At 46.5% G+C, this 13,003-nt stretch overlaps 1 protein-coding gene and 1 long non-coding RNA gene across 5 annotated transcripts in view; one reads left to right on the top strand and one right to left on the bottom strand.

Annotated features, from left to right (window-relative positions):
- The window catches only part of LOC119183264 (uncharacterized), a 41,349-nt gene that overhangs the window by 10,597 nt on the left and 17,749 nt on the right, over positions 1 to 13,003 (top strand). The gene's annotated exons all lie outside the window — the stretch shown is intronic.
- LOC142804006 (uncharacterized) lies at positions 484 to 3,652 on the bottom strand. 2 transcript variants are annotated; one of them, XR_012894422.1, is made up of 3 exons: positions 3,423 to 3,652; positions 2,371 to 2,449; positions 484 to 2,177 (listed from the first exon to the last, which is right to left on the bottom strand). It is a non-coding gene; the product is annotated as an uncharacterized LOC142804006 (long non-coding RNA). The 2 variants fall into 2 exon arrangements; XR_012894421.1 differs by having other exon boundaries at positions 484 to 778.

Here is a 13,003-nt window from a genome sequence, read left to right as displayed (position 1 = left end):
AACCTTTCTAAAACCAAGGAGGTTACACCCAGCGAGTATAACGTACACTCTAAGCCAAAACGGAGCAACAGGGGTATAGGGGTTGCTCCTTTCAGGGAGCAATTGCATTGCCACTCCCATTACTCTCCTAAAAGGAGTAACTGCAGAGGGACGAACCGCTGCTCTCCTTTCAGTTCCTCCTTCGGGGGATGAACAGTTACTCCCTCCAGTTCCTCCCTGCAGACCAACAGTTACTCCCACCAGTTGCTCCCTGCCGACCAACCAGTTACTCCCACCAGTTGCTCTTCTAAGAGCAACAGTTACTCTTTACCGTTCCTCCCACGTGTTCGCAGTTACTCTCTGAAAACCAACTGCACATGCTTCCAGTTACTCCTTGGGGAAATGAGTATTCATCTCGAGTATGCTTGTCACACGCTTAACACATGGCGAGAGCTCCTTGGAAGAGCACTGCTTGGGTGCTTCTAACACAAAAAGTGGACAATATTGAAAGGAAAATAAATGCTTTATTGTTCTTTTTATGAGGCAACGTGTGACCACACGTAAAAGTAGACTTCGCCACACCACAGCCAGCACTAAACAAACACCATAATACATCAAAGGTTTTCTGCGTCATCCATGGAAAAACAATCTTGAATTTCTAGCATAGGGCAGTCTGTGTCATCATTGGTTAGAGAAGGGCAACTTCTCCAATTCTGAAGAACTCAAGTTTCGCAGCTGGTGTTTCCATCAGGCTAGGGCAGCAGAACGTCACCGCAGGCATATGTGAAGCATCTCATTGCTGCAAGAAAAAAAATAGAAGTGTGAGGTTAAACATGCCAGAATCAATTCATAACAATGAGTCACACACACTGCAGCAGCGCTTACATTCTAGGATGTCTACTGCAAAACGAAATGTGAAAAAAAGAAAGGTTCGGCCAAACGTTACTTGGCAAGCCATATAAATGCTGATGTGGTAGACGCTCTTCACATGATGTCTCAGACAGCAATATTCTGGAAGAAAATGTGCAGCACCTCAACAAGGCATATTTGTAGCAGTTAAAGATACCCTTAGGTTCAGTTAACTTGTTTCCTATACACAGCTGAGTGACATTTCTATGAGCCCATTCACCAATGGGCATTCTATATGAGGTCATGTGTGTGGCAAATAACACGTACTGTCCGCTCATGTTAAAATACTTATTTAGCTCGTGCACATAGTTGCTCTCGATTCTACTGTTCTATCATACGCTGCTGCGTCTTGAATTGTGCAATACCTGTAGGCACAAGCCAAGCATGCAAAGCCTGCTTGAAAGCAACCATTTGCAGAGGCTACATGATAATCTTCAGTATATTTCTTTGTACCTGACGCAAACGGCTGGACAAAACTATAGACAAATAAATGTAGACCGTGCTACCTTCAAAAAATGCTTTAAATTTAGAAAACTAGGGTGCATTTGTTCACTCGGTTGACGAGTCACAGCCACAAGATATGTAAACGAAGCAATATATCTTGAGGCATGCACAGATATTCTGATTCTTTGTTTGACAGTGTCACAGATAGCTTGCCAATACTTATATATTTGAGAGCAACAAGATGTGAAGCTTTTATTAGTTCAACGTCTTGTTGGTTCACAGCCAAACAGGTTACTGCTTGTTAGACAAATTGGAATAAGCACACCATGGTTTCCAAAAAAAAAAGCATTATTAGAAGTTAGCTCCCGGTGTGAATGTCTGCCTATTTAGTTTGTACTGCCTTCTACATGTGCCACAAAGACATTTGTTGAGGATGTGCTACCAGTCAAGCCAAGATCGCATACTTGGTCAATGTGATGGAAATACAAACATTAGAAACACTGCCACCTCTAGTAAGAGCATAAAAGTTCAGTATCTTGGACTAGCAAAGAGGTGCACAAGAAAGTTAAGCCCACTCTTGCGGAACTTTGAACGCGAATATTTCAGAGTGGGGAAGGTCAACATGCTGTGGCACTTTTAAACCCACGAAACATCTGCAGAAAACAGGGTAAAGGCAAGTCAAGAAACGCTGTTATGAAGGCCTGCGCATGGACAGCTTTGTGAATCTAGGCCCAAGTGTTATGCTTTGTGCAAGCCAAAATCCATGTAAATGGGGAAAGCATACTTTTAGGAGTACCAGCGTAAACAAATCTTGGCAGTTGGCTTTTTAGTACAAACAGCAATCCCTGCAATGAAAACATAAACATTTTATCTTAACGGTAACAGTGTTAGCACACACATGGGCCAGCGGAGCCATGTCGAATTGTCAGTGCCAGTGTAACCATGTGGCATAATGAACTATTCTCTGGCCAACACATGCACAGTTTACCCCTAAAAAGCGATGCTTTCATATACGTAGTACAAAAAGTCTGCACTTACCAAAATTCACTTGCTTTCTGTACTTTAGCATCGTTGGGAGCATCTTTATCTGCAGTATAACCAAATTTGTGTCATATCCCTGAAAAAAAAAGTAAAAGACATGGATCAAATATTGTTTCATTTGGTAGCAGTGAAGACAGGTTAAGAACAGCCAAGTGGGAATCAGCCTAATTATGCGCATGCGGCAAATCCCAAACGGCGTTATTGAGGTTGTCGAAATTTTCGTCGATTGGTATTAACGTCGATATGTGACTTCAACGACATGCCAAGTTTTCACAGCGCATAAAGATTTCATGATGCAGAATAATGACAGCGCTAAGGAGAAAATACAGCATTTATGATTGTCTTTTACAATATTCAGTTTCGCTAAGGTTTTGCATCACTAAAGAAATCTGAAAGATTTGGGTCATTCCTCCTCCAATTGTTCTGTCAATATGTAAACTGCTCGCTTGATGGTGCGCTTATAAAATAGTACGTTCAGCGCAGAGGTGAAGCAAGTGACGCAGTGATGTGGGCAGATTTTTTTTTTTTTAGGCGTGCGGGGAGGGGGGGGGGGGGGGTCCGCTTATCTGAATAGGCCGGGCAAGCGAATATGGTCGTCAATTTGGGCTCCCTACGCCCGGCCTAAAAAAATTCTGTGCGCAACCGCCTGGCTATGCCAGTGAAGTGATGCGACAATGATTTGTTCACTTACTGATTTACATACACTTTACATCTCTAAAAAATGCGGCCCAAGGTCCCAACACTCAGCCGTTAACATTATATAAAGCCAATGGTAGAAAAGTGCCAGTATGAATGCAGCTACAACCCCGCCCCAATGTTTTTTCAAGCGAGGTAGTGTTGCGGAAATGAACTTTTAACTGCAAAAGTACACTGGCACTGCAGTGGTGACAGGGGAAGCAAGAGGGTATGCAGGCGGTAATAGAGGTAATTTAGTCCGATACGGCTAGCAATGCATACGGTGAATAAGAGCAAATCATTTCTCTTTCAATAGCGCAACCACTCAACAATGTATTGTAAGAGCATTAAATGTTGCTGGAAATGCCACTCACCTGCACGCTGATGCATGCACAGTCCTTTGTCCGACGAGCGAACAGGCTTGTAGATAGCTGAAGACGTGTTTACGATGTGTTTGTTCGACCCAGCAGCAAAATCCACAACTACTTCGCGCTCCATAAAGATAAATATACACTAACCTTCATCACGAATAAGTAGAAACGCAAATCTGCGACACACACACACGATCAAAACATAGCTCACAAGCGCGCACGTCCATGTGCTCGCCAACCACAGACCATATGAAAATGAGTTAGTAGTGCGAACGCGAACCTAGTTTCGCCGAAAAAAAAAAAAAAAAGCGTCGAGCAGTGGCAGCACAGGCGTCAGCGCAATAATTTCAGTGTGTTCTCCTAATACATTTATATAAAAAAAACTGAGGTACACTAAAACTCATAAATAAATATAAAAAGTTGAGTGTAATTTTTATTTAGTGCTAGTCAACATAAACACTGAATAAAAATTACTTTGTAAATTACATCGTTTGCTACGCTAGCGCCACACTTGTCGTGCGGGCGCAGATGGCGCAGATTTGTCATTCTGCCCTCAAACTACACGGTGAAGCGTGCTACTAAGTGTATGGCTGATGAGAAGCGCGTCTGGGTCCACTTTTTTTTTTTTCCTTCTCCGATATATCTGGGCGGGGGGGGGGGGCTTCTTATGCACGTGTTTTGGTGCTTGATCGACTTTGACGCCCTTACTTCGCGGACGAACGGCGTGTCTAGGCTTTTTTTATCGTTGTTTTGCACGTGTTTCGGCGTTCGGTCCGCTTTGACGTGCCAACTCTCCATTCTGCTGCTGCGTGTGTTAGGTATTTGCCGTACTGTATTCTCAGGCCTTCTGTGTTCAGCCAGCGCTGCTATCTTATTATCTACGGATGCTAAAATAAATCACTGTTTTGGTTTGGTGAAGTTTGGCACACAGAACAAACAACAATCTGGCCCATGAATATCAATGTGGGCGGCATGCATATTTGTGTGCGGTGTCCTGCCGGGGAGTAACCGTTGCGTGACGAGAGCATTTACAGCGGTTCCTCCTTCCGTTGCTCCCTTACAAACTTAAGATGAATACAGTTGCTCCCCCATTCTCGAACAAGTCGGCCATCTTGTTCCGCTTGGTCTTTTCGGAGAGTAACAGTCGGTCTGAAGGAGTAAAAACAGCCGTTGCTCCCATTTTGGCCATTTTTGGCTTAGAGTGTAGCAACCCTTTTTTGTCAGATCATGCTCAATGTACAAGCCAATAGCTGCTTATGAGGATCGCAGCGTGCGCTTTACCTAAAGGCCGAATGCTCCTGTCTCTCATTCCCCCTTAGCAAACATTAACATGTGCATTCAGCACTATCTTTTATTGTTCAACAACGCACAAAAGAAATATCTCACCGGAACCACCTTAGAGGTCAAAATTGTAAGGACCGCTATTTTGGGTATGTGCCACTGGTGGTTACGTAATACGAGGGACGCACAAGGTACGCCATAAGGAGCTTCACCCCTAAAAAAAATCGGTGAATGGTATTCTGGAGGCGAGAGTCCCTCGAGTGTGCAGCGCAGGCTATCAAACGCACCAAGACCATAGTTATAGCGCAAGAACAGAACGACGACACAGACACAAGAAGGACACGTTGGACACGATCGCGCGAGAACAGAACGACGACACAGACACAAGAAGGACACGAAGAACACAAGCGCTAACTTCAAACTTCCAGGTGGAAGTTAGCGCTCGTGTCCTTCGTGTCCTTCGTGTGTCTGTGTCGTCGTTCTGTTTTCCCGCTCTAACCATCGTCATCTCATACTAACTAGCCCAAGCTGCCACACTTCGAACGCATCAAATCACGTCACACGTCAGATGTGAGCGCCATCTGGCAGTTATCTTGGAAAACGAAGCGTGTATCCCGTCTCGGAGGTCATATGGTGTAGAATGGAAGGCGACGGGTAGGTGTCACCCCCGTGTCGTCTTAGCAAAGCGTTGGAAACACTTTTCTTTCGTGCAAGTGTTGCATGGTCAGTGCAGCGTGATAAACGCTACGGTCCTCAGAATTGCTTATGTTTGCCTTGTCCAGTAAAAGATATGAATACAAAATAATGACGTGTTGTTATGGTGCCTCAGATATGCGCAATAATTGCTTTTTAATTGACAATCGCACAAGTGTGAATGCTGAACCTTGAGAAATATTGGTGAGTGCTGCGGATGGGGTCGGCTGTTTGGGATATCGGCCGGTCACTCCGGCGCCTTTTAGGGTGCCGTTAAGGGTGGTCTGTACAGACAAACATCAAATTTTTTGCGGCGAAGGTTTCCCAAGAAAGACATTTGTCTTTAAAAAATGGCAGCATATCCACGGAGTGAATGATGAAGAGTGGGGCGAAGAATTCGTCCGTTCATTCGTTCTTGCTTCCGTCCGTCCATGCGTTCGTCAGTGTGACCGTCCATGCGTCCATCAGCCCGTCCGTGTGTGCGTCTGTTCATGCGTTCGTCCCTGCGTTCGTCCATGCAGCCGCCCCTGCGTCCATTCATGCGTCCATCCATGCATCTGTCTACGTGTCCGTTCGTCCATCTATTCAACACTCCAAGTACCACCATCTCGCATCTTTTCATCATATAATCCCCATATATAAGCACCGCCATCCAGCGGACATTCCAAGGGCTAAACGAGAGGTGGCACACGCACACTTTCTTACGGCTTGCGCTTCGGGTCCACTTCCCACCTTTAACCACCTCGAGTTCATGGTATATACTAGTTCACTGTATTCATGGCACTGCGGCTCAACGCTCGCTAAACCTTTCGAAAACCAAGGAGGTTACGCCCAGCGAGTATGACGTAGCAACCTTTTCTTGTCAGATAGTGCTCAACGTACATGCCAATGGCTGCTAATGGTAATCGCAGCCTGCGCGTTAACTAAAAGCCGAATGCTCCTGTCTCTCATTCCCCATTAGCAGCCATTGACATGTACATTGAGCACTATTTTTATTGTTCAACAACACACAGAAGAAGTCTCTCACTGGCATCACCTTGGAGGCCAAAATGTTATACTTGTTACATACTACGGGGGACGAACGGGTGCCGTTATAAGGAGTTTCGCCCCTAACAGGCCCCGCCGCGGTGGTCTAGTGGCTAAGGTACTCGGCTGCTGACCCGCAGGTCGCGGGCTCGAGTCCCGGCTGCGGCGGCTACATTTCCGATGGAGGCGGAAATGTAGGTCCGTGTGCTCAGATTTGGGTGCACGTTATAGAATCCCAGGTAGTCGAAATTTTTGGAGCCCCCCACTACGGCATCTCTCATAATCATATGGTGGTTTCGGGACGTTAAACTCCAGATATCTTTAAAAAACAAAGTTGCCGCGTTTGAATACTAGCTGCAATGACCACTGAACTTATCACTGGTCAGTTCCGATGAGCGGCACAGCTTGATTCCTCGTCGGATGATATGGCGAACATGCTTCTCGCGTATCAGAAGATCGAGGCACGTGAACTATGTTTACTCTCTGGCCAGCCGTGGCAGCGGGTAGCGAATCTCGTGATGGCATCGGTTACCCACCATAGACGACTGAAACACTCTTTATTTCGGTTTCTGTTTTGACTCGTCGTTTTTTCCGTAATTAAAAATATTGACGAGTGCCGGGGCGAAATGAACCACCCTAGCTTTTTCAGGACTGTATATACTATTAGAAAACAACAATATTTTAGTTCGGTTGAAAATGCCTCGGAGTTCCCCTTTAACAACCTCTTTGGTTACATGCCTAAGATTTCTTTATAAAAAGCCAAGGGCTTTTTCGGCTCTGCTGAGAACCCTGCTAATAAGTTAGGACCATCCCCCATTCTCAAAAAAAAAACGTGACACACAAATACCCGTATTTGTTTTTTCACTAACCGCCTAATTGTTAAAGATGTATTGATTTATAAACCTATTGGTTCTTCTAGTGAAACTGACGTGAAAGCACTTAATAGTGTTAAGTACCATGCTGTTTTTTTATACCGTACCTCCATGGGACCAAGGTCATCCTGAAGCAGGGCTAAATTCGTTTGGTCAGTTGGTTCAGTATACAAAACACAGTCATCAGCAAACAGTTTAATTCGATACGAAATTGTATCTGGAATACCATTATTAACACAAATAAGAAAAGCGGGCCCTGTACAGAACCTTGGAGAACCGCTGATTCCACAAAAACTAAACGGTGTTGTGCCACAGACATGTTCCTCGTTCGGGAGCACGTCTGACGAGATCGAGCCCTGTTCCGACGAACTGTCTACCCCCCCTCTCAGCGCCGCCTTCCGTGCAGAAGAACCGTGCAGTTCCGGGGATAACGTCGCTTCCTCCGCCGAACCACTTTGCAGTTCCGGGTATAGCTACGTCTCCCCCCTCCGAGCCGGAGAACTGGTCTGAGAGAATGGACCAAAGACGCTATTTAAGGCCGAGCCGGCCCCATGTTAAGAGATTTTGCCCAAGCCGACGTTGTCGTGCTGGCCGGCTCTGTACAAACGACAACCTGCTAAAGTAAACGCTACTTTTGTTGCTGTTTTCAAAACGAATTGCCTCCCTGTTTCGCCTTCGGGCTAAGGCTTCAGCAAAGTCCGCTCGACGGCTCGCCGCTCTTCGCCACCGCTACCATCGCGACAGAGCAAAATTCCTAACAGTGGTTGGCAGCTTCGGGATACGATATTCTACGTTTGGCACGCCGGATCAGACCCCTGGATGCACGAGGACGACCGCCGTGATAGCGTTTGGCTACGCTGCGACACGCTACCCCTGTTCTCATCGTTCGGCAAGCTGGGACAAGCAACCCCGGATCTCAACATTGGCAAGTTGGACCGGATCTCTGAAGGCCTGATACTGTTCGACGGCTGCCACGAGTTGGACCATCGTCGACTACTTAGGTTAGGTGATTGCCCAACGTTTACTGTTCATTTCGCCAGACCTCTCTAGCACAGGCAGATGTTAGGAGAGTATTTTGTGTTTTTTATTGAATATAATTTAATATTCACCTACTTTAAACCACGAGATTAGTTTTGGAGTACGGGGAATATCAGTAGTAGAGCATCACGAGGGACGAGATCGCGATGGAGCAGTACCTGGTGCAGGACCTCCTTGAAATTTGTGGAGCCATGGGGATTTCCGCTGGGTGCGCCAAAACAAAGGAAGCGATTCTCGAGATGGTGCGGGCAGAGAATGTGACGGCCGAGGAAGCTGACGAGTTTTGGGAGCTTATTTGTGAGCAAAAGCAGAAGGCCGAAGAAACTCAAAGGCACGAACAATGGAAGGCCTAAGAGAGTCGCAAAAGGAGAGAGCATGCCCTCAGAATGAAAGAGCTTGATCGTCAAATTGAAGCAATTAAGTGGCAATGAGCACAATACCGACTTGAACTCTTCAGAATGGACGAGAACATCGTGTCTTTTCTCGTTAATTTTGAAGAGGTCTGCGACGATGTTGGTGTCGGGCGAGACTTATGGTGGGAAAAGCTTCCCACGTTGCTTCCGTGCAAAGTCGCAAGCGTTTTGGGATGCTTTTCCGCCGACGAAGCGCATGACTTTGATAGGATTAAATACGCTTTGTTCCGCCACTTTGCTGCTATGAGTACTGCCGACTGTGAAAGTCGAGCATACAAGTACAGCGCTGAAGCGTGCAGCAAAGCGCTAGAAATTGAGACCCATCGCAAAGCGCAGGACGCCAACGTGCGTCAGAGAGAGCGAAATGAGGCGCGGCGTAAGGCGATGTAGGTGGAGGCGCGTGAAAACGAGGCTCGCCGAAGAGCGCTAGAACTAGAAGCGCGTCGAGAAGCGCGTAAAGATAAGGCATGCCGAAAAGCTATGGAGGCTGAGGCCCGTCGCGAAGCACAAGCCGCCGAAGTACGCCAGAGAGAGCGTGACGCTGAGGTGCACCGCGAGGAGTTAGGGGCCGAGGTCCATCGCATAGCTAAGGAAGCCGAGGTACATCAGAAAGCACTGGTGATGGAGCCGCTTCGCAGCGCACGCGATCAGGATGATTCGCGTCAAAGAGAGCATGAGGCCGACTTCGAAGGCCAGAGAATTAGGGCTATCCACGACAGCGATAGACCCCCACAGATCAAAAGCTCTCTAGGCGTGTTTGTTGGCTTTGATGGCATCGGGAATCCCGTTCTGTCGCAAGCAGAGACAGCTTGCAACGGGCCCGAAGAAAGGCTAGCTAACCAGTCTTGGCAGTGCCTGTCAAAGGCAGCGCACTTGAAATTAGGTTTGTCGAAACAGCCCGCATTCCTAGCCATTCTGTCAAAAGGAGGCATCAACGAAAACGTAACACGGAAAAGACGACAGGCGCCAAGTGCGCTAAAGCCACTGTCAAGGGCCATGACGTCATTAGTCAATACGCCCGGTTCAGGGCTAGACATAGGATTGCGAAAGGGTCCTGCAGGAAATGTTTGAGGGTCAGACCATCACTGAGATGGAGATTAGGGGGCAAACACGTCAACAAAGACCAAATTTCAAAGAAATTGGAATGCCGAAATCACCGCCTGGTCTCACCCTTTTCTCTGCCGCGTAGATGCAAGCGAATGGGGAAACGTTGCGAGCGCTTGAGCTGTAACACAAGCGGTTGTTCCCCACCGTGGCGAAAGGGTAACTGGCCGAACGGGTGGCGTAAACGATGCAGTGCAAATGCCCCTTTCTTCGAGTCCAGCGGCTGCGGGTCAAAAGTCGCTACTACTGAGTTCGGCGAACAAGTTCTTTCGTCGTCCTTTTGTCCAGACTGCAGCCCACGAAAGCTATGGAGTGGGCGACTTCCCAGAGTTCGTCTGAGAGTGCCACCTTGCTGATACCAAGAGTGTATTTTTTTGTATTTAAATTTGAGAATAACTTTTCTAGTTTTGTCGTCTGCCGATGAGCAAGGAATGGTTCTAAATTTTTGTAAGTTTTACTTGCCTTGTCATCACAGAAGCTCACATTAATATGTTTGTTTGATTAAATCTGTTTTCATAATATTTCAAAGGTAACAGTTGGTGTGCTTTATTTTAACAGAGGAGGCACAGTAAAAGCCCCTGTTTAAGATACCTTCTGCGTTTAGCATTGCGTGTTATTTTGCACGTCGGTGTAGGTTAACTTTTAACTTTGTTCTGTCTAATGCGCACAAGTTTGATTTTCATTGTTATTTACTTACTTTTCAAGCGTGTTTTATTTTGTTGGGATGCTCATTGGCTGAGCACCTTGAGTTAGGGCTTATCGAATGACTGTTTTGTTTAGCGGTCTGACGCTTGCAAGCGACGCCAATGTGCGTGATTCATAATTGCTCGGCGTACTAAATTGTAGTTATGGTGCTAAATTGAGCAATCCTCAGAAGCTTCGATCGTCCAGAATCTGCCTAAATCACAATTGAGAATCGCTTGCAAACAAAAAATTCTGTTTGGTTTAGCGATGTCCACTGACACTTAGCTAAAGGTGTGTCCGCATTGTGTATTCCTCCCGAGATTCGTTGCTCGTGATGCTATTTGTTAGCCCAGCGTAATCTCGAGGGAACATTTGGTTCCTGCTGGTCTGGCGATTTGATCAGCATTTGGAGGGTGCTTGCTTTGGCCGAAGTGGTTCGCCTTTGTGTTCGACTCCGTCGTTCCAGTGAACCTCTGCAGGCCTATGGAAGTCTCAACGGGCGGAGAGAGCGGAACGGCTACCGATGGTCAACCAGCATCCCTCCTTCCGAGCCGCGCTGACGGCTCAAAACTCCGGATGCATTGTCTGGCGGCGGGGGTGCTGTTGTGCCACAGACATGTTCCTCGTTCGGGAGCACGTCTGAGGAGATCGAGCCCTGTTCCGACGAACTGTCTACCCCCCTCCCAGCGCCGCCTTCCGTGCAGAAGAACCGTGCAGTTCTGGGGATAACGTCGCTTCCTCCACCGAACCACTTTGCAGTTCCGGGTATGGCTACGTCTCCTCCCTCCGAGCCGGAGAACTGGTCTGAGAGAATGGACCAAAGACGCTATTTAAGGCCGAGCCGGCCCCATGTTAAGAGATATTGCCCCAGCCGACGTTGTCGTGCTGGCCGGCTCTGTACAAACGACATCCTGCTAAAGTAAACGCTACTTTTTTTGCTGTTTTCAAAATGAATTGCCTCCCTGTTTCGCCTTCGGGCTAAGGCTTCAGCAAAGTCCGCTCGACGGCTCGCCACTATTCGCCACCGCTACCATCGCAACAGAGCAAATTCATAACAACGGAAACTTGATCGACCTAGAACAACCTTCTGTTTTTATAAAGGTAAATGATTCATTTTCCACCAGCAAATGGTTTGACCAATGTTCAAATTATGCAGTTTTTTTAGAACGGAGTGTGATGCTGTATTAAAGGCCTTTGTGAAGACCAAAATTAAAGAACACATCTGTCCTATATTATAATACAATTCAATCAGTTGGGTTGCATATGAAAAGCCCCGTCTAAACGTGTTGTTTAGGAATAAAAAAATAAATGGAAATAAGTTTATTCATCAATGCAGAAAAAAAGAACATTATCAAGTAGTGTACATTGAATCGGAGTCAGAGGGAGAGGCTTGTAACTGATACATCTGATTTAGAGCCACTTTTGAAAACGGGCACAACATCAGCTACCTTCCAGTCATCAGGAAGCTTCCCTTCATTGAGTAATTTTTTATATAACATACAGGTGGCTAGGCACTGCCTCAGAGCAATGTATTAACACTCCTTGATATATGACATCTGGGCCAGTTGATATTTGTTCATCAATGCTCTGTAAAAACCTAATTAAGGCATTGAATGAAAGCTCTGTCTTACTGATACGCCAACATTGTTCTTTTTTATTCGTGACAATGCCTTGTGTAGGAGAGAGGAAAACTGATCTAGAGAAGTCGTTGATAAGTGTGGCTTTCACCCTATCTTTAGTTTCAATCTCGCCACAGTCACGCACATTTGCTGGGCTAAACTCTTCACTGCTAAATCATCCCATATAGTTCTAAAACCTCCACTTTTAAACTGCCACCAGCGGCGACACGGACGTATAGCCCTTAGTACGAGCATGTGCTGCCTACGGGAGGTGGTTCTCATCAACGCCGTCACTACGCACGACCCTTGGTGTTGTCATCTACTGTGAACGTGCCGCAGGAAGCTTTGTCACTTAGCAATCGCATGTTCACTACAATATTATTGCTCCTGTAAATGCTGGCTTTACTTCGTAAAACATTCGAATATATTGCAATCGCATTCATTGCTTCGCACTTTTAGCGATCTTGTGAATAATTTAAGCCTCTAAGTAGCTCTTGCATAACAGAATCATCAGTGCCCAGATTTGATTTATTATCTCCATTTAGAAGCAATACCAAAATACAAACAGCATCAAAGCACTCCTCCACTCCATCACAAAAGGCTCTTGAGTAAGGCAACACCAGGCACCTAAAACTCGTGGCGCATTTCCAGTAGAATTGTTTTTAGTAAGCTGCAGCACGAGCAGGAGCAGATTATTTCGTGGCCGCGTGCTGGTGGTGCAGCCTTGCCCAATGCCGCTGAAAACGCTGGGTAGGTATCTCGAGGTCTTGACTCTCACTGCCGATTTGGCTGTATAGTTCAAGGCACCGGAAACCGAAACTTGAGCTGGCCACCAAATCCGTGATGATTCACCT

This window comes from Rhipicephalus microplus, chromosome 3 (assembly GCF_043290135.1).
Source record: "Rhipicephalus microplus isolate Deutch F79 chromosome 3, USDA_Rmic, whole genome shotgun sequence".
Lineage (NCBI taxonomy): Eukaryota > Metazoa > Arthropoda > Arachnida > Ixodida > Ixodidae > Rhipicephalus > Rhipicephalus microplus.
The sequence above is the reverse complement of the archived record's forward strand: the minus strand, read 5'-3'. Positions and strand labels throughout refer to the sequence as shown.